Source organism: Phyllostomus hastatus, unplaced genomic scaffold, assembly GCF_019186645.2.
Source record: "Phyllostomus hastatus isolate PE091 unplaced genomic scaffold, TTU_PhHast_1.1 phas_contig_29, whole genome shotgun sequence".
Lineage (NCBI taxonomy): Eukaryota > Metazoa > Chordata > Mammalia > Chiroptera > Phyllostomidae > Phyllostomus > Phyllostomus hastatus.
Genome location: NW_025333835.1, coordinates 44,526,298 through 44,547,348, shown reverse-complemented (window position 1 = coordinate 44,547,348; position 21,051 = coordinate 44,526,298). Strand labels below are relative to the sequence as shown.

The 21,051-nt window shown below is 54.3% G+C and overlaps 1 protein-coding gene across 2 annotated transcripts in view; it reads right to left on the bottom strand.

Moving 5' to 3' along the window:
• Window positions 1-21,051, bottom strand: part of SACS (sacsin molecular chaperone) — a 72,990-nt gene that overhangs the window by 43,245 nt on the left and 8,694 nt on the right. The window lies entirely within an intron of this gene.

Here is a 21,051-nt window from a genome sequence, read left to right as displayed (position 1 = left end):
GTTGTTGAACTTACACAGGTATTTTAATTTTTCAGAAGTTCTCAAACTTCAGTAAATAACTTTGTTCATGAACTTTTGCCACTCTTTAGGATGAGAAGAAAATTTGCAAAAGTTGTAAGAAATGTTTAGCTGAGCGTTGGTCCTGCCTTTAGGAGCATATTATCAAATGCACGACCGTGAGAAGACACAACTCCAGTCCCTTCTTTTAGAGTGAGTTCAAGTTCAGGAAGAAGTGGGGAGTCACCCAGTCATCCCTGGAGCCCATTTCAGTCGTAGGGATGGGCAAATAAAAGTGTTTTATCGCACAAGTTGGACTGAACACAACAGAAGCAGCAAGCAATGTTATTCCTTCTGGTAACCCCTGTTTTAACGTGCCCCAGTGTTTCTTTCTTTTTAAATTTTTTAAGTAGATTTTATTTATTTATTTTTAGAGAGAAGGGAAGTGAGAAGGGAAGAGAGGGAGAGAAACATGGATCAGTTCATACGCACCCTGTCTGGGGACCGAACCCGCAACCCGGTCATGAGCCCTGGCCAGGAATCGAACCAACGGCCTTACGCTTTGTGGAATGGCACCCAACCAACTGAGCCACACCAGTCAGGGCATGTTTCCTTCTGTCCATTGTCCTAGATTTTTGACTCAGCACGGGCCCAGCTTTCCCATCATTCCTACGAGACAAAAACCTTCCAGTCCCTTCCAATCCCTGGAATGGACTCATTTTTGTCATTGAAAATCCTAGCTGGGGTAATAATCAAAACACCAATCCAACCCAATGTAAAAATTCTTAACTTGTAATCGGGCTCCCTTCATTCTGGTCCATTCTCAGCCCCACACGCCGTACCAGCTGCAGTTTGGAAGCACCGGTGCAGGCGATGAGTTAACTCCCCTGAAACAACGCATCATGATTTTGGGAAACAGAATGTGCCTCGTAGCGTGGCTCTGGCCACAGAGCAACAATCATGAGCCCCTTCCCGAGAATGTTCACCAGTGCAGCAGAGACAAAAGGCTAACAAATTGTTATTCCTTTGTTCGGTAAGTCGGCACAAGGCTCAAAAATGAAAAGATAAGGACAGTGTGGGCATGGCATTCAGTGAGGTCCTAAAGAATGCATTAAAACCACAAGCCCAGTAGAGAAAGGAAAAAGATCTCCCAGGGAGAGCAAACACAGCCTGTGCAAAACGATGGGGTCAGGACCTCCCGGCAGTTCCGTGTGACAGGGAAGAATTCACGCAAAAGCATAGAAAACGTGACCACAGAGGAGTGAGCAGGAATGGGGTCCTGAAGTCCCTTCATGCCGCAGGCGGCGTTACCTGAAGCGGGTGGGCAGCCACTCCCCGAGTTTAATCAGGTCAGGTGACCACAGCTACATGGCACCAAGATTCCTGAGGCAGCCGGACTGAGGATGACTCGGACAGAGACAAGACTCAAAAGAGGAACGGAACCAAGAAAAAATGGTACGTGTGAGATTAAGTAAAAAGCTCCAAGAAGGAAATCGGCAATGCTAAGTGTCACACGGGTAACGTGCCCGTAGGATTGGCCGACGAGGCCATTGTTGAGTTCGTGCAGTGCCCCAGAACCTACAAGAATTTTCCAAACTGACTACAGGATCAAGTTCAAGTTATTCTGTGTGGCGGACAAGGTCCAATGACTATAGGACCAAGTTCAAGTTATCCTGCGTGGCATACAAAGCCCAACAACTACTGGGTCAAGTTCAAGTTATTCCATATGGCGTACAAGGCCCATCTCAACTTAGCTGCAGGCAGCCTTGTCAGAGTCCTCTGAGGCCGCCCCTCCATCCATCACACGGTGCGTCCCCACGGCCAGCTGATCATGCGTAACCTGCGCGGCGCCGTCACCTCCTAGAAGCCCGTTGTGATTTGGCTCACTTTATCTTCCCTGACCCCCTAGAGGTAGATACACCCTCTATTTTCAGGTGGGGAACATGAAGCTCAACACCGTACTTGTACTTCCACAGCTATGACTAGGAAAGCCCGGGTTTGAACTCCAGAGCCTGAGCACCATTAAATGCCACACTGCAAGGCTTACAGAAGGCAACCACTCCACATGGCCCAGCTGTCCCTGTGCGCCCTACCTGCCATCTCCCCATCGTCCCCACCTACCAGCCGTCCTCTTCTCATCACTGTCCACTGGACACGTCCCTAAGTCCTAGTGCCCTCCGTCGCCACCTCTGCAGGTCTCCTCGGCTCTCCAGGTGCTCCTCACCATTCAGCCTGTACCTCGGAGACTCACACCAGTGTTACAGCGTGTATCACATGTTACTAATTATAATTCATTTGTATTCCTCGCAAGGGCAGTACTTTGCACTGCTCTTTGTATCTTTTTTTTTTTTTGTCTTTGTTCTAGGTGATTAGGTGCCCAGACACACTCACAGTTCAACGATGAGGAGGAAGTGGATAGAGGGGAGCAAGCAGCCATCTCTGCCACAGGGTGCACGGCCCCAGTTCCTGCCCCTCTGTGTCAGGGCAGGTGTATGGGGTGTGTCAGCGTCGCCCTAGAAAGCTCTGCTGGGGCAGAGGCCCACGGAAGGTGCTGTCCTGCGAGTCAGCAGCTCCCTTCCCCCCTAAGAATGGTTCACAAGGCTTTTCGTCTCCTCCTGAAAGCAGCCACACTCACCCTAGCCTGTGTTCTGAGTGCAGCCGGGATGTTTTCTCCCTTTATCTCACTCCCTGGCCCGTTTTCCTCTGAGATTCGATGTGAAACTAGGCTTAGGTACCTGGTAAACATGTGTCTTGGGCACGTTATTGGGAAACAGTGAATGAACGTTGCTAAGGTGCCGGAGAGTTGAACCAATGGCCGCACGTAGGTAAATACCAGCCTCACTCTTAACATCGGTCAGCAAGGTTTGGCTTGGATTTGGGTTCTGATTTCCTGCCTAGCAGCAGCTACACTGGTAAAGGTTTGTTTTTCTCACATGTCGAGAGGAGGAGGGCCTTTTCTCAACTCCGAGAATGCCAGGGAGGTTTGGGAACCTGTTGTCAAATGGCTAATACAGCTGGAATGGATCCATACTTAAGGTAGGGAGGAGAGGGGAGAGGAACCGTTCTATCTGCTTTATCGGGGAAACGAGGATTTTCCCAGAAGGCTTCTGTTTCTCTCCCATTGGCCAGAACTTGGTCACGTGGCGACCCCTAGCGGCGAGGAAGGCAGGGAGAAAGAATAGGTAGCGTTCCAAGTTTCTATAGCAGCCAGTTGCAGCGTGAGAGCAGGGACGTGTGGGCTGGGTCAGCCCGCAACACCCTCTCCACCACAGCTCTCATCTCGGACGTGGCAAATTATTTGTCAAGTGTCTGCAGAAATAGTAGAAGACAATGTAACGGGTGAGATTTTTGAAGCCTAATTCGTGGCATGTCAAGACCCTTTTTTTTTTTTTTTTAAAGAATCGTGCCTGGCTGGTGTAGCTCAGTGGATTGAGCGCAGGCTGCGAACCAAAGTGTCGCAGGTTCGATTCCCAGCCAGGGCACATGCCTGGGCTGCAGTCCACGGCCCCCAGCAACCGCACATTGATGTCTGTCTGTCTGTCTCTCTCTCTCTCTCTGTGTCTCCCTCCCTTCCCTCTCTAAAAATAAATAAATAAAATCTTTTAAAAAATAAAATTAAAATAAAAAAAAAAGAATCGTGGGTGTGGGGGAGGCACTATTTCCTGCAAGGAATCTCCTTTCATGGCTTTGGAATGGGAATTCAGGCACTCCCACAATTTTTCTGCTCACTCTTACATAACCACAGCCCTCAGGTCGCTTTACGGTACAAAACATAATTGCAATTCTAAAATTGGACTAAGAGCATCCGAAATCATTAAATAAATTCCAAACTCCAATCTTCATCGGAAGGTCAGCTTCCTCCTTGTTGCTGCCATGTCCCTGCCCGCCCCCCCCTCCCCCCCACAACTCCACACCCACCCAGCTAAGGCCTGCAGTCAGAGGCTCCCTGCCTCCCAGAAGGGAAGAGTAGGCCGCTTCTGCTCTCTCCCGACTTCCCCAAATAGGAGCTGGAATCTGACCCACACAGACCAAAACCACGGGGACCGAAAGGCAGGAGGATGGGCTGTTCCTATCCGGCTGGGCGGCCTGGAGCCCTGCGGGTCTGGCAGGTGGGTAAGCTCATTCTCTCCCCCTTGGGGCTCTTTGAAAAGTCCCATCACAGCGGACTTTGCGAAGGTCCTCCTAACCCGGCTGAATGCACTTCTGTACCTAGTGGTCCATCACGCCTCCTCCCACAGCCTGGAGGAGTCAGTCCCGCATTCCCCCTACTCCTCGCCGCTCTGGGCCCGGGCCCCCGGGGTGGACCCCACAGAAGAGGTGCCAGTTCAATGCTAACCTGACGTCCTGCAGCTTAGTTCAGTTGTGTTCTCTGGAACGTTCTCTCCAGTCCCTCACCCACCCAGCTGGACCAGCGCAGGCCGATGTTACAGCCATGTCCCTGCTGCCGCGTGGGGGCGCTGTAGATGCTGTTCTGTGAGCCCAGGCCTCGGGGGCTCTGAGCACCTCCTCCGGCCGGGTGGGAAGGCGGTGAGCCCGCTACCCTGTCCCTGTGGCAACATCTCCCTCAGGAGAAATCTCTGCCAAACCTCTCTCCCCTCGCTGCTCGGCCTCAGGGGGGTCTCAGCCAGGGGACCGGCTCTCAGGCCCTGAGTGACCGTGTCCCTGAGGGCGGGGCCGTGTCCCAAACACTTGGATATACAAACGCCCCTGTCAAAGCTGCAGTGGGACACATTTCATTTAATCCCTATTTTGTTTTTACCCTGGATAGACATTAGCCATCAGAACAATTCAGATTATGTTCTCATAGAGCTCAAGAGAAGAAATAACATGAATAACATGCAAATCAACAAAAATATCTGTGAGATATGTATTCATGAATTTGAAGTTCAGACACCGTAGTATGCCGGAACTATAGCGGTTAGTCCAGCAACAGCTAGCTCCTAGGAGACTGATGTTTTCATGACGGGGAGGCGGGGAAATGCACAGGTTAACAGTACACAAAGTAGCAGTAAGCTCTGTGATGGAACACGGGGAGAGGGGGCAGGAAAGGACAGGGGTGGGGTGCTGGACTCCACGGGGGTCCTCTGGGGAGAGGACCAGCCACCGCCGGTGAGAAAGCAGAACTTTGGGGTGATCTGGCGTCTGAGAGCACACAACCCTCACGGGAGTGCAGGTCGTAAGGATGCGCAGGTTCTGCTCCACGCAAGAGACAGTGCGCGGTCCTAGTGTATTCTCTTTTCCTCCCCTCACGTTCTTACTGCGGCTCTGCGTCCAGCGCTTACACTCAGCTGCTGCTCGACTCAGAACCCTACCTATTCTGCCCGCTCCCCCGGTTTCTAAAGTCTAGCTCCTCTAGAGTCCATCGAACTGCCTGTAAACTGACGCTTTCTTCCCGAGGACAAGTGTCTTGTTTAACGCTGGCTTTGTTTTCCAGCTCACCCAGCGAGCGCTGCCGCTTCAAGGGGACGCACTCCATTTGTTGCCCCTCTTCCCTGCCGGCGGCTGGCGTGCACGTGCCCACGGCTGCACGGGTGCCGGGCGTGCAGAAGGCCCTGGGCACTGTTCTGTTGACACACTGGGTGTCTTTGTGACTCGGGGTTGGAATGAACCGTGATCGCCGACGGGAGCAGCCGCAGGACGGTCAGCTGTCCCCGCCCGGACAGATACCGCACAGCTGTCTGCTGTCACGCCCTGAAACATTCCCTGTCGCTGTGCACAGCAATCAGGGGAGAGGGGCGGACCCAGGACAGCCCCGCAGGATGGCATGTTAGGTGACACCATTGTCACCGCAACCTGCAGAAAGGCATGCATCTCTGTGCTAACCTCGTGGACAGTCTTCTCCTCCTTACCCAGCATTACTTATCTTGCTATGTTTGACAAAACCCTCCATCACGACGTTCTATCAGAGGCACTTGACCTTGAAAGAACATGACAATACATTTTCCTACATCGGCTTGCTGGTTCTCTACCCTCTTTCTTTTTGGGTCACTCCCTCCCCTTCCCTCTGCCTCACCCAGCCCTCCCACCACCCACCTGCCCTGGCACCTGGCATCTCCTCTTGCGTCTCCTAGGCCATCCTGGGAACAACTGTTCAAAGACAAGTGCTGTTCTCACAAACAGTTGTGTGTTCAGACGTGACTACGTGCGACAGGAACTGGTGACCCAACGTGTGAATGAAACCAGGAGAGAAGACTGCAGGTGGCACTCGGGGGCTTGAAGAATGTGTGGCTACAGCAGCTGGGGCAAATCAAGGTAAAGTGGGAAGCTGAAGATGAGACGTCATCGGGTCCCAGTGGCTCCCAAAGGCACTCAGAGGGGAAGCCAGGGCCCCCCTCTCCTCCCCACTCACTGCCCGCTGGGTCCTGCCTCCCCGCCCCAGGCTCATTCCGCCCAAGGACACTGGGCAACCTTTGCGCATGAACACCAAGCCACTCCCCTGCCCCAGGGCCTTTGCACTTGCCCTTCCCTTTGTTTGGGACGATCGTATCCAGTGGCAGTTCTCACTCCCTCCCTGGTTGATGGCTGCACTAAATGTCTCCTTCAGGAGGGCTTCCCAACCGCCCCTTAAACAATAGCCACGCCCCACAGCCATCCCCAGCGCTTCCATCCCCCTTAAATGACCTCATCCCTCTCCACTGCACCAACCACCTTCCGATCGTCAGGGGTTTATCTGTGCAACGTTCATCTCAACCTGCTGTCCCGTTCATCCGGGACAGCGAAGCTGCTGTCTGTCCAGCTCGCCGCGAGCACTCCGGAAGTGCGGCTGAGCGCATGAAAGTGTGAGTGCCGGCTCTGCCTGCCCCCCCACCCCCCGGGGCTCCCACCCCCGGGGCTCCCACCCCCTGGGCCCCTCGCTCCCGTCCCGGTTGCCTGACCCTCGGACCCCCCCCCCCCCCCGCCTGACGCCCCGCCTCCCGCTGGCTGCCAAGCAGCTCCCGTGCTGCGGCCCGTGGCGTGCTGCTGGCCCAGGGAGCCTGCATGCTGCATCCCGGGCTCGGTCAGCCAGGCCCCTAGTGGCCAGGTGGGTTAGCGAACAGGTCCTGACCCTTTGGCTTCCTGCCCAGGGCTAGTGACCGCCTGCAGAGTGGGCGAACGAGGTCACCATCACATCGTATCTCTTTAACGAAGACGCCTAAAATCGGAGCGGGAACTCCCAGCTGTCTCCCTCGGGGAACTGACACCGTGGCTCGCGCGCACGGACACACAGAATCAGGACAGACGCACGCTTCCTGGGGGACTGTTAATTGGGCTCCGCTCTTCACTCTCGGCTCTCTCTACTGCCCCGTAATTGACTCTCCCCACCCGCAGCCCACCTTCCGCGCTGGGCTCCACGAGCCCACGAGCTCCCCCACGTGGCCTGGGCAGCTACTGTCAGCCCCTGCACCCCGGGGCTCTGCACCCGCGTTCCGCTACGAGGCTGGTTGAATGCGCGGGTGCTGAGGGCTGGGAGGCGTGGGTACAAGCACGCTGCAGCATCAGAGGGCGCCCTGATGCCGGATGTGGGGGGCGAGGGCGGCGGCACCCCTTCCCTCCCTCCACGTCCCTCCTCCTTCAGACTCCAGCTTCGTCTGGGTGACAGGATGCTCCCCAGGCCGCCCCCCAGACGTGTACCCCGTGGCGTCTCCTGCCTCCTGCTGGCTGAGGACAGGACGCACGGTCCCCAGCTCCGCCTGCAAAGCCTGAGACAACTGAATCCGGGAAAGGATGACCAGCCTCCCACGGGCAACACCTGTGGCCCAGGCGGAACCCACCCGCCGGCCACATCCAGTGAACAGTCAGACAGATTGACACAACTTCCCTTCCTCTACTCTGATGTGGGCCAGGACGGCTTCGCGTTTATTTTTAGTTGCCTGGAGCATGCTTTGGGGAATGATGTCACGTTTCTGAAATAGCACGCCTGCCTTTCCTCCCAGAGCGGGCGTCACGAACTCCCCGAAGTGCCGTAGGAGTTGTCAGGGGACAGGATGGCACAAAATTCACATGCAGCTTTCGGATCTATTGTTAATTTGAACGAGAGCTCGTGGTTTGGTTGCCAAAAACCCCAGATTATTCAAAAACAGCTTTGCCAAGGCAAAAGTAACCGGCGAGGCCTCTGGGTAGTCACGCTCCCAGACGCCGACTGAGTCATCCTACCGGACTCGGCGTTAGGAAGGAAAGAAAATGACTCAGGCCCGCGGCTGCGCCCAAGGCCACACAGCCTGAGCCGCGTCACCCGTTTCGGGGAATAATGAAACCACACGTGGTTTTCAAATTCCTTTCCCATCTGTCACGACCTTGGTGTGAGCATCATCTCGTGGAACGTGGTAGCATATATGCGGACAGCGAGGGTGCCTGCTTGCTAGGGCAGTGCGTACGTGAAAATAAACTCATCGCGTGGCCGTCATGAGAACGTTCGGATGGAGTCTCCCGCCTCGACACAACGGCGGGGCACTTAGGACTCAAACCCAGAAAACCGATTGTATTGGACGTAAAAGGGAATAGTACGAGCGGCACGTCCTATAATGCACCTGGTTTTTGGTTTTTGTTTCTTTAGGCTGTTGCTACTGGTCCGGTCAGTTCATTGTTCTGCTTTGTCCCTTACTTTCCCGAGCTCCTCACTTCCTGCCCGTCTCCGTCCTCTGCCCCTGTGCCCTCTGCCCCTGTGCCCTCTGCCCCTGTGCAGCAGGGAATTGAGAATATGACCCCACCCCCTCCCCACCCCCCACCCCTCGGCTCTCACGTCTGCCGGCTGGGTGGGCCGCCACTGCCCGGAGCTCCGAGTTCTCACCTGTTCACCTGGACTGATGACACCTCCCTCCTAGGGTTACGGTCCGGTCAAGCTGGGTCGTCACTGACCAAGGAGGTGCCTATCTACTCACATGACAAAAAGGTCACACTCACTATACACCGTCTGGGGGTGTTACAAGAATTACAAGATATCAGGAATCCTCTTTTCTTCTCACCCTCAAATTCTTTCTTCACCCCTCTATCTTGCTTCGGCGTCTGAACAGTCAAGATCAAGGCCAGAAAAAAAAAAAAGAAAAGAGATGGGAATCAGGCAAAGGGCGTGCTGGGTACTCCTGACCCCTTCATCTCAGCTTCGCCGCCTTTTCCGAACCTGCCTCACCCCTTTCTCCGCCGCTCCCCCCCTCCACTGAGTTCGCTAATGCTACCTGTGCATGTTCTGTGCACAGGTGCTCAGAAATCAAGGATAGAGTGATAATAGCAACCCCACTGCCCGTAAGGAGCTCCAGGAATGGGGCGATACACACACAGAGTTTTGCCATAAAAAGGGAAGTGCAGCCCTGGCTGGCGTAGCTCAGTGGATTGAGCCCGGGCTGCAAACCAAAGTGTCGCAGGTTCGATTCCCAGCCAGGGCACATGCCTGGGTTGCAGGCCATGGCCCCCAGCAACTGCACATTGATGTTTCTCTCCGTCTCTCTTTCTCCCTCCCTTCCCTCTCTAAAAATAAATAAATAAAATCTTTATAAAAAAGGGAAGTGCTGGGAATAAAGAAACCTCCCTAAGTTGGCAGTTACTGTGATGCCCAACTACGGTCCTCCCCGCCGGTCTCTCCTGGGCCGGCACCACGGCCGGCCTCACCCCCCCAGTCAGGGGGAGCCGGCATCCCTGCTTGCTCGGCTCTGCCTCCCGGAAGGACCTCTGGGCTCTCCTGTCTGCATCCGCGAGCAAAGCGCCGCCCGATCTGTCACGTTGTCACCCGACCCCCCTGCCCCCAGCCGGGCCCCGACCTCAGCCCCCCTGCACCCTGGAAGAGAGGCCCCAGTGCCCCTTCCTCGTGCATCGTCACGGGTGTCTCTGCGTTCACACCTAGAACTTCATTTTCTCTTCACCTCTCCATGCCTTCGCCAACGACATGTCCGCCCCTCCACGCCCACTGCTAGTTTTAATTCCCCGATAAACCTGCAAAGGAGACATCGCCAGCCACGGCTGTAAGTCAGGATTCCGACCCAGAGGGGAAAGCAGTTTGTCAAGGGAGAGTTTCTTGCAAAGGCAAGTGTCAAAACTGGCCCCCAGGTTTTCGCCCAGTTTCTGCTTTGCTGGAGCTTCTGAAAATCACGCCCGCTCAGCCTGCCTGGGGACAACAGGTCCCACGTTCTCGCCTAACAGCTCAGCATCAGCTTGTACTTTCAAGCGTGTGGCCATGTCACAGTCTGGCCGGGTGCAGGAGGCACGCAGGCCCCCCGCCCCCGTACTGGAAAGTGCTTCTCAGTGGATACAATAACTATACAAGTACGGACTACAGAGTAGAGATACAGGCATTCAAGACTAAAGAGGAGGTTTTACAATTAACCACTTCTATTCCGTTCATTGTAGCGGGTTGAGTTCCTTGTGTAAAAAACGCCCTCTCCTTTATTTAGCTTTGAAACAATGTCTCAGATAGGATCCCTGGGCCATAATTTGATTAAACAAGAAACATCCTCTGCTCAAAAGCGTTTGTGAAAGATGAGCTTCTGTGTAAAAGGCAAAGCAAAGGGCATCTTATTTATTTTTGTCAAATTTTATTTAAAAATGCCTTGCTTGTATTCACTAAAGATGTTTTCAAGTAGAACAGCCCACTCTTGCGTCTCCCGTTTGTGAATGCCCGGGCCCGGAGAGGCGGGGTCAGTGAGCAGCTCTATGGAGGGCCACCGATTCGTCTCTGGGCCGGGACAGCGCCTCGCTAACTTGGAGATACGAACCCTAGAGACCGTGTCTACAAGCTTGCAGGCCTGTGATTTTGTGAAAGTAATACCTTTTATTTGTTTATGAAAAAGGATTTATTTATTTATTTTTAGAGAGGGGGAAGGGAAGAAGAGAGGGAGAGAAACATCAGTGTGTGGTTGCCTCTCACACGCCCCCTGCTGGGGACCTGGCCTGCAACCCAGGCATATGTTGTGACTGGGAATCGAACAGGAGACCCTTTGGTTCGCAGGCAGAGCTCAATCCACTGAGCCACACCAGTCAGAGTGAAAGTAACACCTTTTAAATTTCACATTACAGTATAGGAGGAGCCGGGACAGCCTTCCTCAGGTGGAAGGGTGTGTGAATGGTCGCATGCGGTGGCTGTCTGGGAGAGCGATGACAGCAGCTGGCAGGCCACCTCTGCTGGAGGGGACACCAAGGACACGCTGGTCAGAAATAGGTCAAGAAAGCTTTTTTATGGAAAGTCGGGAATGAATCCATAAAAAGAAGGCAAAACTGGATTTTATATGAGTGCTACAATTCAATACAAACTTCATCTGGTAAAACCCTAGATTTTGCTAATTTCCTAAACCATTTCAAATTTTTCTTTTGATAGGATTTCATTGGATAAGTTAGTTATAAAATGGAAAAAGAAGATGTTTATTTACTCACTGTTCATAAAAATGAATATTTCTGAAGCTCCAAGGTTAAAATTCTTGAGTAAAGGAAGCATGTAATTGTCCAATGTACACGTTTTTTAGAATTCACTCAAATCTGAATCTAAATGAAGCCTTTGATTGCTCACTATTTTTATCATCTTTATAAATATAATGGGTGAGTAATGCACATTAAAAACTCAAAAACTGGAAAATGATTTAGGGCAAATGACTATAGTTCGGAAAACATTTTTATTTTCATTGGTAATTAAACTTACATGTGTGTAAGACAAAGTCTTACTTTTAAGACTTTGGTTTCTTTCCTGTTTTCTAAATATTTTCCATGTTTGGTTAAATAGTCTGCAGATATTATAGACACAAAACAACTATTTCAAGAAAGAAATGCTGGGTTGAATGCGGGAGGTCAGGGGGAGGAGAGTAATGGGGGGATAATGGGACAACTGTAATTGAACAAGAAAAAAAAAGAAGAAAAACAAAACAAAACAAAACAAAAAGGAGGAGACGCTGGTTACTCTCAGGAACCCCTCTGCTCACACCTCCAGTCAACCAAGCTGAAGACCACCCCCCACTCCAGCCTGAGTCTTCTCACCGGGTCAGCCCTCACACCCTCCCCCAGACCCCTGGGTCAGGCGCCCTCCTATCCCCACCGCCCCAGGTCCTTCCCCTCCAATCATCAGCCCTTCATCTGCCACCGAGCCATCACGCAGTGCAATGTGACTGGGCCTCTGTCTGCCACACCAACATCCAGCACTTCGAGTCACAGGCACCGGCCAGTCCAAACGCTGCAGAGTTAGGCTCACCTTTCCCGCCCTCCTGGACAGCACCCCCCCCTCCCCACCAAACATCCCCCCCGCCCCAGGCAGCTCTGCAGTTGTGTTCATGTCTTTGCACTTCTTTTTGCACACTCTGCTTCCTCCCGCAGCCTCTGCCTCCTCCCGCCTGTTGTCGCCTCTCCCCATTTCTGCTGGCCCAGCTCAAATGTCAGGTCGGTTGTGAAGCCTTCCCCATTTTTCTTAAACCGCGGTGGGTTTACGAAAAAGCGGGGGTGGAGTCCGTGACAAATGGGATTGTGCCTCCTGTCGTACTCTCTCATAATACTCTGCACGTCCAGCGATCCCAGGTCCTCCCACACTGCAGAAAACGTGCATCACGCGGGCGTCCCCCCTCGGGAGATGGGGAACATCTGAGGACAGCGAGCAGGTTCCGGCGCCCCTTCTCCACACCCCAGCGCCTGGCAGACCCAGCGAGTACTTGGGGAGCGAGTCGGGGCTGAGGGAGGTGAGCAGGCACAGTACTAGGTCTCTTGCCCCGATGAGGAACCCAGGAACACCCGGGCTTCCAGCCCTCCGGCGGTGCCCACCACGACCCCGGAGAGCGCCCCCTGGTGGAGCCCCGGGAGAAGGCGGGAGGGAGGGACCGGGCGGAGTGAGGCCCGGGCCCAGGACTTCCCTCCTGCAGCAGCCCTGGAGCAGCCTCACCTGGGCCTGGATGCGTCCTGGAGTCAGAGGTCACGGCCCTGCCCAAGTCTCGCTCCGCTCCGCAGTATTGCTCTTTGCCCGCCAGGTTCCCCGTAGTTTCTCCTGTCCCTAGTCCTCTGGGTCTTGAGAAGTCACAAAGCCACTGTTGCCACCTCCAGGTTCCTTGGTGGCGTCTCCTCGTCCCTTTTCACGCTTTGCATGAGCCCTTGCTTGGGACCGCAGGGACCCTAGCTGACAGGCACCGCCGTGAGGCATGGTCGCCTACCCCTGACGGATGGACAGGAGAATCAACACGCTGTTGTAAAAGCAGTAGCGTCCTGGCTGGCGTAGCTCAGTGGATTGAGCCCGGGCTGCAAACCAAAGTGTCGCAGGTTCGATTCCCAGCCAGGGCACATGCCTGGGTTGCAGGCCATGGCCCCCAGCAACTGCACATTGATGTTTCTCTCCGTCTCTCTTTCTCCCTCCCTTCCCTCTCTAAAAATAAATAAATAAAATCTTTATAAAAAAGGGAAGTGCTGGGAATAAAGAAACCTCCCTAAGTTGGCAGTTACTGTGATGCCCAACTACGGTCCTCCCCGCCGGTCTCTCCTGGGCCGGCACCACGGCCGGCCTCACCCCCCAGTCAGGGGGGAGCCGGCATCCCTGCTTGCTCGGCTCTGCCTCCGGAAGGACCTCTGGGCTCTCCTGTCTGCATCCGCGAGCAAACGCCGCCGATCTGTCACGTTGTCACCGACCCCCTGCCCCAGCCGGGCCCGACCTCAGCCCCCCTGCACCCTGGAAGAGAGGCCCCAGTGCCCCTTCCTCGTGCATCGTCACGGGTGTCTCTGCGTTCACACCTAGAACTTCATTTTCTCTTCACCTCGCCATGCCTTCGCCAACGACATGCCCGCCCCTCCACGCCCACTGCTAGTTTTAATTCCCCGATAAACCTGCAAAGGAGACATCGCCAGCCACGGCTGTAAGTCAGGATTCCGACCCAGAGGGGAAAGCAGTTTGTCAAGGGAGAGTTTCTTGCAAAGGCAAGTGTCAAAACTGGCCCCCAGGTTTTCGCCCAGTTTCTGCTTTGCTGGAGCTTCTGAAAATCACGCCCGCTCAGCCTGCCTGGGGACAACAGGTCCCACGTTCTCGCCTAACAGCTCAGCATCAGCTTGTACTTTCAAGCGTGTGGCCATGTCACAGTCTGGCCGGGTGCAGGAGGCACGCAGGCCCCCCGCCCCCGTACTGGAAAGTGCTTCTCAGTGGATACAATAACTATACAAGTACGGACTACAGAGTAGAGATACAGGCATTCAAGACTAAAGAGGAGGTTTTACAATTAACCACTTCTATTCCGTTCATTGTAGCGGGTTGAGTTCCTTGTGTAAAAAACGCCCTCTCCTTTATTTAGCTTTGAAACAATGTCTCAGATAGGATCCCTGGGCCATAATTTGATTAAACAAGAAACATCCTCTGCTCAAAAGCGTTTGTGAAAGATGAGCTTCTGTGTAAAAGGCAAAGCAAAGGGCATCTTATTTATTTTTGTCAAATTTTATTTAAAAATGCCTTGCTTGTATTCACTAAAGATGTTTTCAAGTAGAACAGCCCACTCTTGCGTCTCCCGTTTGTGAATGCCCGGGCCCGGAGAGGCGGGGTCAGTGAGCAGCTCTATGGAGGGCCACCGATTCGTCTCTGGGCCGGGACAGCGCCTCGCTAACTTGGAGATACGAACCCTAGAGACCGTGTCTACAAGCTTGCAGGCCTGTGATTTTGTGAAAGTAATACCTTTTATTTGTTTATGAAAAAGGATTTATTTATTTATTTTTAGAGAGGGGGAAGGGAAGAAGAGAGGGAGAGAAACATCAGTGTGTGGTTGCCTCTCACACGCCCCCCTGCTGGGGACCTGGCCTGCAACCCAGGCATATGTTGTGACTGGGAATCGAACAGGAGACCCTTTGGTTCGCAGGCAGAGCTCAATCCACTGAGCCACACCAGCCAGAGTGAAAGTAACACCTTTTAAATTTCACATTACAGTATAGGAGGAGCCCGGGACAGCCTTCCTCAGGTGGAAGGGTGTGTGAATGGTCGCATGCGGTGGCTGTCTGGGAGAGCGATGACAGCAGCTGGCAGGCCACCTCTGCTGGAGGGGACACCAAGGACACGCTGGTCAGAAATAGGTCAAGAAAGCTTTTTATGGAAAGTCGGGAATGAATCCATAAAAAGAAGGCAAAACTGGATTTTATATGAGTGCTACAATTCAATACAAACTTCATCTGGTAAAACCCTAGATTTTGCTAATTTCCTAAACCATTTCAAATTTTCTTTTGATAGGATTTCATTGGATAAGTTAGTTATAAAATGGAAAAAGAAGATGTTTATTTACTCACTGTTCATAAAAATGAATATTTCTGAAGCTCCAAGGTTAAAATTCTTGAGTAAAGGAAGCATGTAATTGTCCAATGTACACGTTTTTTAGAATTCACTCAAATCTGAATCTAAATGAAGCCTTTGATTGCTCACTATTTTTATCATCTTTATAAATATAATGGGTGAGTAATGCACATTAAAAACTCAAAAAACTGGAAAATGATTTAGGGCAAATGACTATAGTTCGGAAAACATTTTTTATTTTCATTGGTAATTAAACTTACATGTGTGTAAGACAAAGTCTTACTTTTAAGACTTTGGTTTCTTTCCTGTTTGGTTCTTTTCCTGTTTTCTAAATATTTTCCATGTTTGGTTAAATAGTCTGCAGATATTATAGACACAAAACAACTATTTCAAGAAAGAAATGCTGGGTTGAATGCGGGAGGTCAGGGGGAGGAGAGTAATGGGGGGATAATGGGACAACTGTAATTGAACAAGAAAAAAAAAGAAGAAGAAAAACAAAACAAAACAAAAGAAAAAGGAGGAGACGCTGGTTACTCTCAGGAACCCCTCTGCTCACACCTCCAGTCAACCAAGCTGAAGACCACCCCCCACTCCAGCCTGAGTCTTCTCACCGGGTCAGCCCTCACACCCTCCCCCCAGACCCCTGGGTCAGGCGCCCTCCTATCCCCACCGCCCCAGGTCCTTCCCCTCCAATCATCAGCCCTTCATCTGCCACCGAGCCATCACGCAGTGCAGTGTGACTGGGCCTCTGTCTGCCACACCAACATCCAGCACTTCGAGTCACAGGCACAGGCCAGTCCAAACGCTGCAGAGTTAGGCTCACCTTTCCCGCCCTCCTGGACAGCACCCCGCCCTCCCTCGACCAAACATCCCCCCACCAGCACCCCCAGGCAGCTCTGCAGACGTGGTCACGTCTTTGCACTTCTTTTTGCACACTCTGCCTCCTCCCGCAGCCTCTGCCTCCTCCCGCCTGTTGTCGCCTCTCCCCATTTCTGCTGGCCCAGCTCAAATGTCAGGTCGGTTGTGAAGCCACCCCCATTTTTCTTAAACCGCGGTGGGTTTACGAAAAACGGGGGTGGGTCCGTGACAAATGGGATTGTGCCTCCTGTCGTACTCTCTCATAATACTCTGCACGTCCAGCGATCCCAGGTCCTCCCACACTGCAGAAAACGTGCATCACGCGGGCGTCCCCCTCGGGAGATGGGGAACATCTGAGGACAGCGAGCAGGTTCCGGCGCCCCTTCTCCACACCCCAGCGCCTGGCAGACCCAGCGAGTACTTGGGGAGCGAGTCGGGGCTGAGGGAGGTGAGCAGGCACAGTACTAGGTCTCTTGCCCCGATGAGGAACCCAGGAACACCCGGGCTTCCAGCCCTCCGGCGGTGCCCACCACGACCCCCGGGAGAGCGCCCCCTGGTGGAGCCCCGGGAGAAGGCGGGAGGGAGGGACCGGGCGGAGTGAGGCCCGGGCCCAGGACTTCCCTCCTGCAGCAGCCCTGGAGCAGCCTCACCTGGGCCTGGATGCGTCCTGGAGTCAGAGGTCACGGCCCTGCCCAAGTCTCGCTCCGCTCCGCAGTATTGCTCTTTGCCCGCCAGGTTCCCCGTAGTTTCTCCTGTCCCTAGTCCTCTGGGTCTTGAGAAGTCACAAAGCCACTGTTGCCACCTCCAGGTTCCTTGGTGGCGTCTCCTCGTCCCTTTTCACGCTTTGCATGAGCCCTTGCTTGGGACCGCAGGGACCCTAGCTGACAGGCACCGCCGTGAGGCATGGTCGCCTACCCCTGACGGATGGACAGGAGAATCAACACGCTGTTGTAAAAGCAGTAGCGTCCTGGCTGGCGTAGCTCAGTGGATTGAGCACAGGCTGCAAACCAAAGTGTCGCAGGTTCGATTCCCAGTCAGGGCACATGCCTGGGTTGCAGGCCATGACCCCCAGCAACCGCACATTGATGTTTCTCTCTCTTTCTCCCTCCCTCCCTCTCTAAAAAATAAATAATAAATAAAATCTTTTTAAAAAAAGCAGCAGCGTGCCGGATGGGCAGAAAAACACCACAAAGCGCTCATCCACGCGTTTCCCCTCCTCCCTCGCCAAGCCCCGCACCTCGCACATGGCGGGTGGACCCCTGGCCCCGGTGACGCTGACAGCACTGGCGCGGGTCACCTGCTGCAGACCAGACACTCCTCAAACACTGCACGGGAGGGCTGGGCCTCGCACGTGCGTGCGGGCTGAGCTCCCCTTTCCCAGGGGCCCGTGGCGGGGGAGGGGGGCTACGGGGCAACCGCGCTGGCCTTCTCGCTGTCCCTGGCGCTGGACCGCCGGTGGCCAGGAGTCATCCTGGCTGGCAGCGTCCGATGACGATGCGTCTTGTGAAGATGCTGGGCGGTGCTTGCCAGGTTCTGCCCTGACCCTTCTCCGCCTCTTGCGTCTCCTACGGGACGGCCAAGGCCAAGGCCACCTGCAAGCTCCCTGCCCCGCCTCCCCGGGGCAGATCGGGCACGCTGGGCAAGTAGAGGGGACGACATGGGCAGGAGGAAACCCCCCACAACCGACCACCAGGGATAAGACGGACCAGTCTGCACCTGCGTATCAGGGACAGTGGCGGCAGCACCGACATGTCCTGCGACACCCACATGATGACAGGCACTTTGAGGCGGGGAGCCGAAGGTACCCAAGGGTGGCCAGCCTGTGTGCGGGTTTTGGAAGAATGGGGTGATGATAACCCTGGTTTCCTCTGGGGGGCGCTGTTCCGCGTCGGTGCTATGCTAAATGTATATACATAACATGATCTTACATAACAGAAGGCGTGATTTTCTCCATACTATGAAAAAGGTAACTTGTTCAAGGCCACAGAGCACAGCTGAGATTCAGACCAAATATGTCAGACTCGAAAGTTTGTAAGCTTTCCATTGCACAATTTGTTTTTCTCTCAAAGGGGGTGGGAGGCTGTGTTGAGAGTTCTTCTGCTGTTTGGGTGCAGGGGCCCCGAAGGAGAAGAGGAGCGAGAAGCCCCAGACGGGACAGGACGGGAGGGGACCCATCCTGCCCGCTCTGGCCACACACAGGGGATGGGTGTGGAGCGTCCACACACAGAGGGCAGCAGCGGAAGCCCCAGTGGTCGTGAAGTGCTGGACCGGATGGGTCCATGCAACGCCGCTGCTGTCCTACAGAACCACAGCGGCACCAGCTTGGGGAGGAGCCGTTCTCACGCCCTCGCCACCCCATCCCCAGGCTGCAGAGTTGCCTGGGGCTCCAGGGGCCTGCTGGACGCAGGGGACGGCACGGGACAGAGGGGCCGGCTGCAGGCAGCATGACCAGTGCCCTCGACCGAGAGGCCGAAGGGGAACGAACACGAGCGGATTCGTTCCTGGGCCCACACGAGACGTCACTGCCCTGCAGACGCCCAGAAGTGGGGGGCTGCGGCAGGGGGGCTGAAGCAGAGGAGAGGCGCGTGGAGGGGAAGGTCAACTCCACCGGCGAGGGCTCCGCGGAGGAGCCTCGGAGCTCGGGGTGCGAATACCCACCGACCTTGGGGACTGCTGACAGCTGCGAGGGATTTCCGACCTGCGGGTGCTTTCTCCCGAGCCCCCGCCCTCTGGCTCCCTTTCTGGGGATCCGCCCATAGACTCCCGGCCCCAGGACTAAGGTGGGTCCCGGCCCTCCGCAGAGAGCACGGCGGCCTGGTGTGCTTGGACACCACCCCCCCCAATCCCCCCCGCCATCCGCCAGCTCAGCTCTGCCTGGGCTCGGCCCCCACACACCTGCACCCCGCGTCTCCGCCTGTTCTCCGGACAGCCGGACGCCGCTCTCTCACCTGGGTTTTTGTTACTCCCCATGTGGAACAGTGAAAAGACACACGCGTGTGCTCTTTGTCTGCCGGTCCTGGTGCAGCGTTCCTAAAACGCTTGGAACTTTTCGACTGGTGGGAGGAGCTTACGTCTGTGAACGGGATCGCTGACGCAAGAGCGCCCAGTGGGAGTCGGCCGGCCCAGGGCCCTGCCAGGAGCCTAGAGGGTTAGACCTTTCAGCCCCGCTCCCCGAGACTGAGCTCAGTCACCAGTGGTTTTATGAATTGAGTCCGTCATGCCTACATAAGGAAACTTCGAGGAGACCCTGGAACGAGGCTAAGGGAGCTTGCAGGTGGGTGGACACGCTGAGGTGCTGGGAGGGTGGGGTACCTGGAGCACGCACAGAAGCTCAGCACGGCCCCTGCCACGCCCCCTGCTCTTTTTAAAAGTATTTTATTGATTGATTTTGGAGAAAGAGAGACAGAGAGAGAGAGAGAGGTGGGGGAGAGATTTGTTGTTCCACTTATCTATGCATTCATTGGTTGATTCTGGTGTGTGCCCTGACTGGGGACTGAACCTGCAACCTTGGCATCTCAGGAAAACTCTCTGACCAACCGAGCTACCCGGCCAGGGCTGCTCCCAGGCCATGACCTACGCATCTCTTCCGTTTGCCTGTTCCCGAGTCCCTCCTCTGTAGCAACAGAGTAAGCGTAAGTGAAGAGTGTTCTGAGTTCTGAGACCTTTCGGGGATTACTGAGCCCGGGGACCCCACTGACCCCTCCCTCTGCTGGCTGGCTGTCACTCCGGCGGCCATCTGTCTGCCGTCTCTGGAGTTAGGTCTGCCCCTTCTCCCCTATTGCAGGGGGCCCCGGTGCCTATTGTACTGGTCCCAAATAAAGCCTTCCTGACCGCCGACCAGGGTCAGAGCAATGGTTTTCCGTAGCCGGCCCTGTGAGTCTGAGCAAGTCACGCAGGTGTAGTTTTCTCAGCTGCCGAATGAGACCCGTGAGAGAGTCCCTCAGGTACCGCCACTGGCTTGCACCCGCCCCCCCGGAAGGAGCAAGCCCTCAGCACCCTGCACCTAGAACTGTTTTCCTGGTGTCCCAAGGACCGTTTCGCCAAATCGGATCCACCCTCCATAGCCTGGAGTTTGATCTGTGTGCCCTGTCACATACTGATGCTCCAGAACCTTCTGGAAGGCAACGGAGAGGGCACCAATCCCAGAGTGGCCTTCAACAAGCGAGACTGTCTCGACTGTTACCTGAAATAACCAGATGGTATGTTCGATAATATATCTGCTTTTATTTTAGCAACATTTTATAGGGCGTATCTGACAGATAATCTCTTTTCTCCCAAACACTGCCGTGAAGCCACGGCCCTGGGAGAGCTCTGCAGGTTAGCGCTGAGATTCTGAGCAAACCCCCCCCACCCCAACGCCTGCCCCTGCGGACTCGGGCCACGGCACCCCAGGAGCCAGGAAGCACACGCTTTTTAGCTTTGAAACCCATCACCTCGCCCCAGGAGCGCCGCAGCCCCAGGGGACCAGGCAGTCGGGTTCCACACGGTTATGGTCTTAAAAAGACACATTTCAAATGGCTTAACAAAGGCATGTTTATAAAAACAATCGTAAGGTGATGGTTTGGTTCTCCACCCACGCACCTTATGCTGTGTGTCCACAAACACTGCTGTATCCAGTCACTGACGTTTTAGCTTGAAGTAAATGATAAGTGTTGAGGAAATTCTAAATACCCAACCTATGTAATGTAAACCTCTGTAAAGATGCTTTCGGTTAATTTATATTTTTTCTAGCTGTAAATCGAATTTACCACCCAGCCATCACGAAGACAGTTTGGTCTGCTCATCCCAGATGGCTTTTCGCAAGCTAGAAACCACAGCACACACCCCAGCACTGCAGCTGGCCAGTGAAAATCAGGCGCGTTAAGTGCTCTCAATGCCTGCGTGCAGTCACGCATTTCAATAACGGTCACAAAGTGAATTCCGATTTGGTAAGAGGCAAGCTCTACTCTTCGAAAGTGAAGAGATGAGCAAATATTGAGGTGTTTTTTTTTTTTAATGTTTCGAAGTTG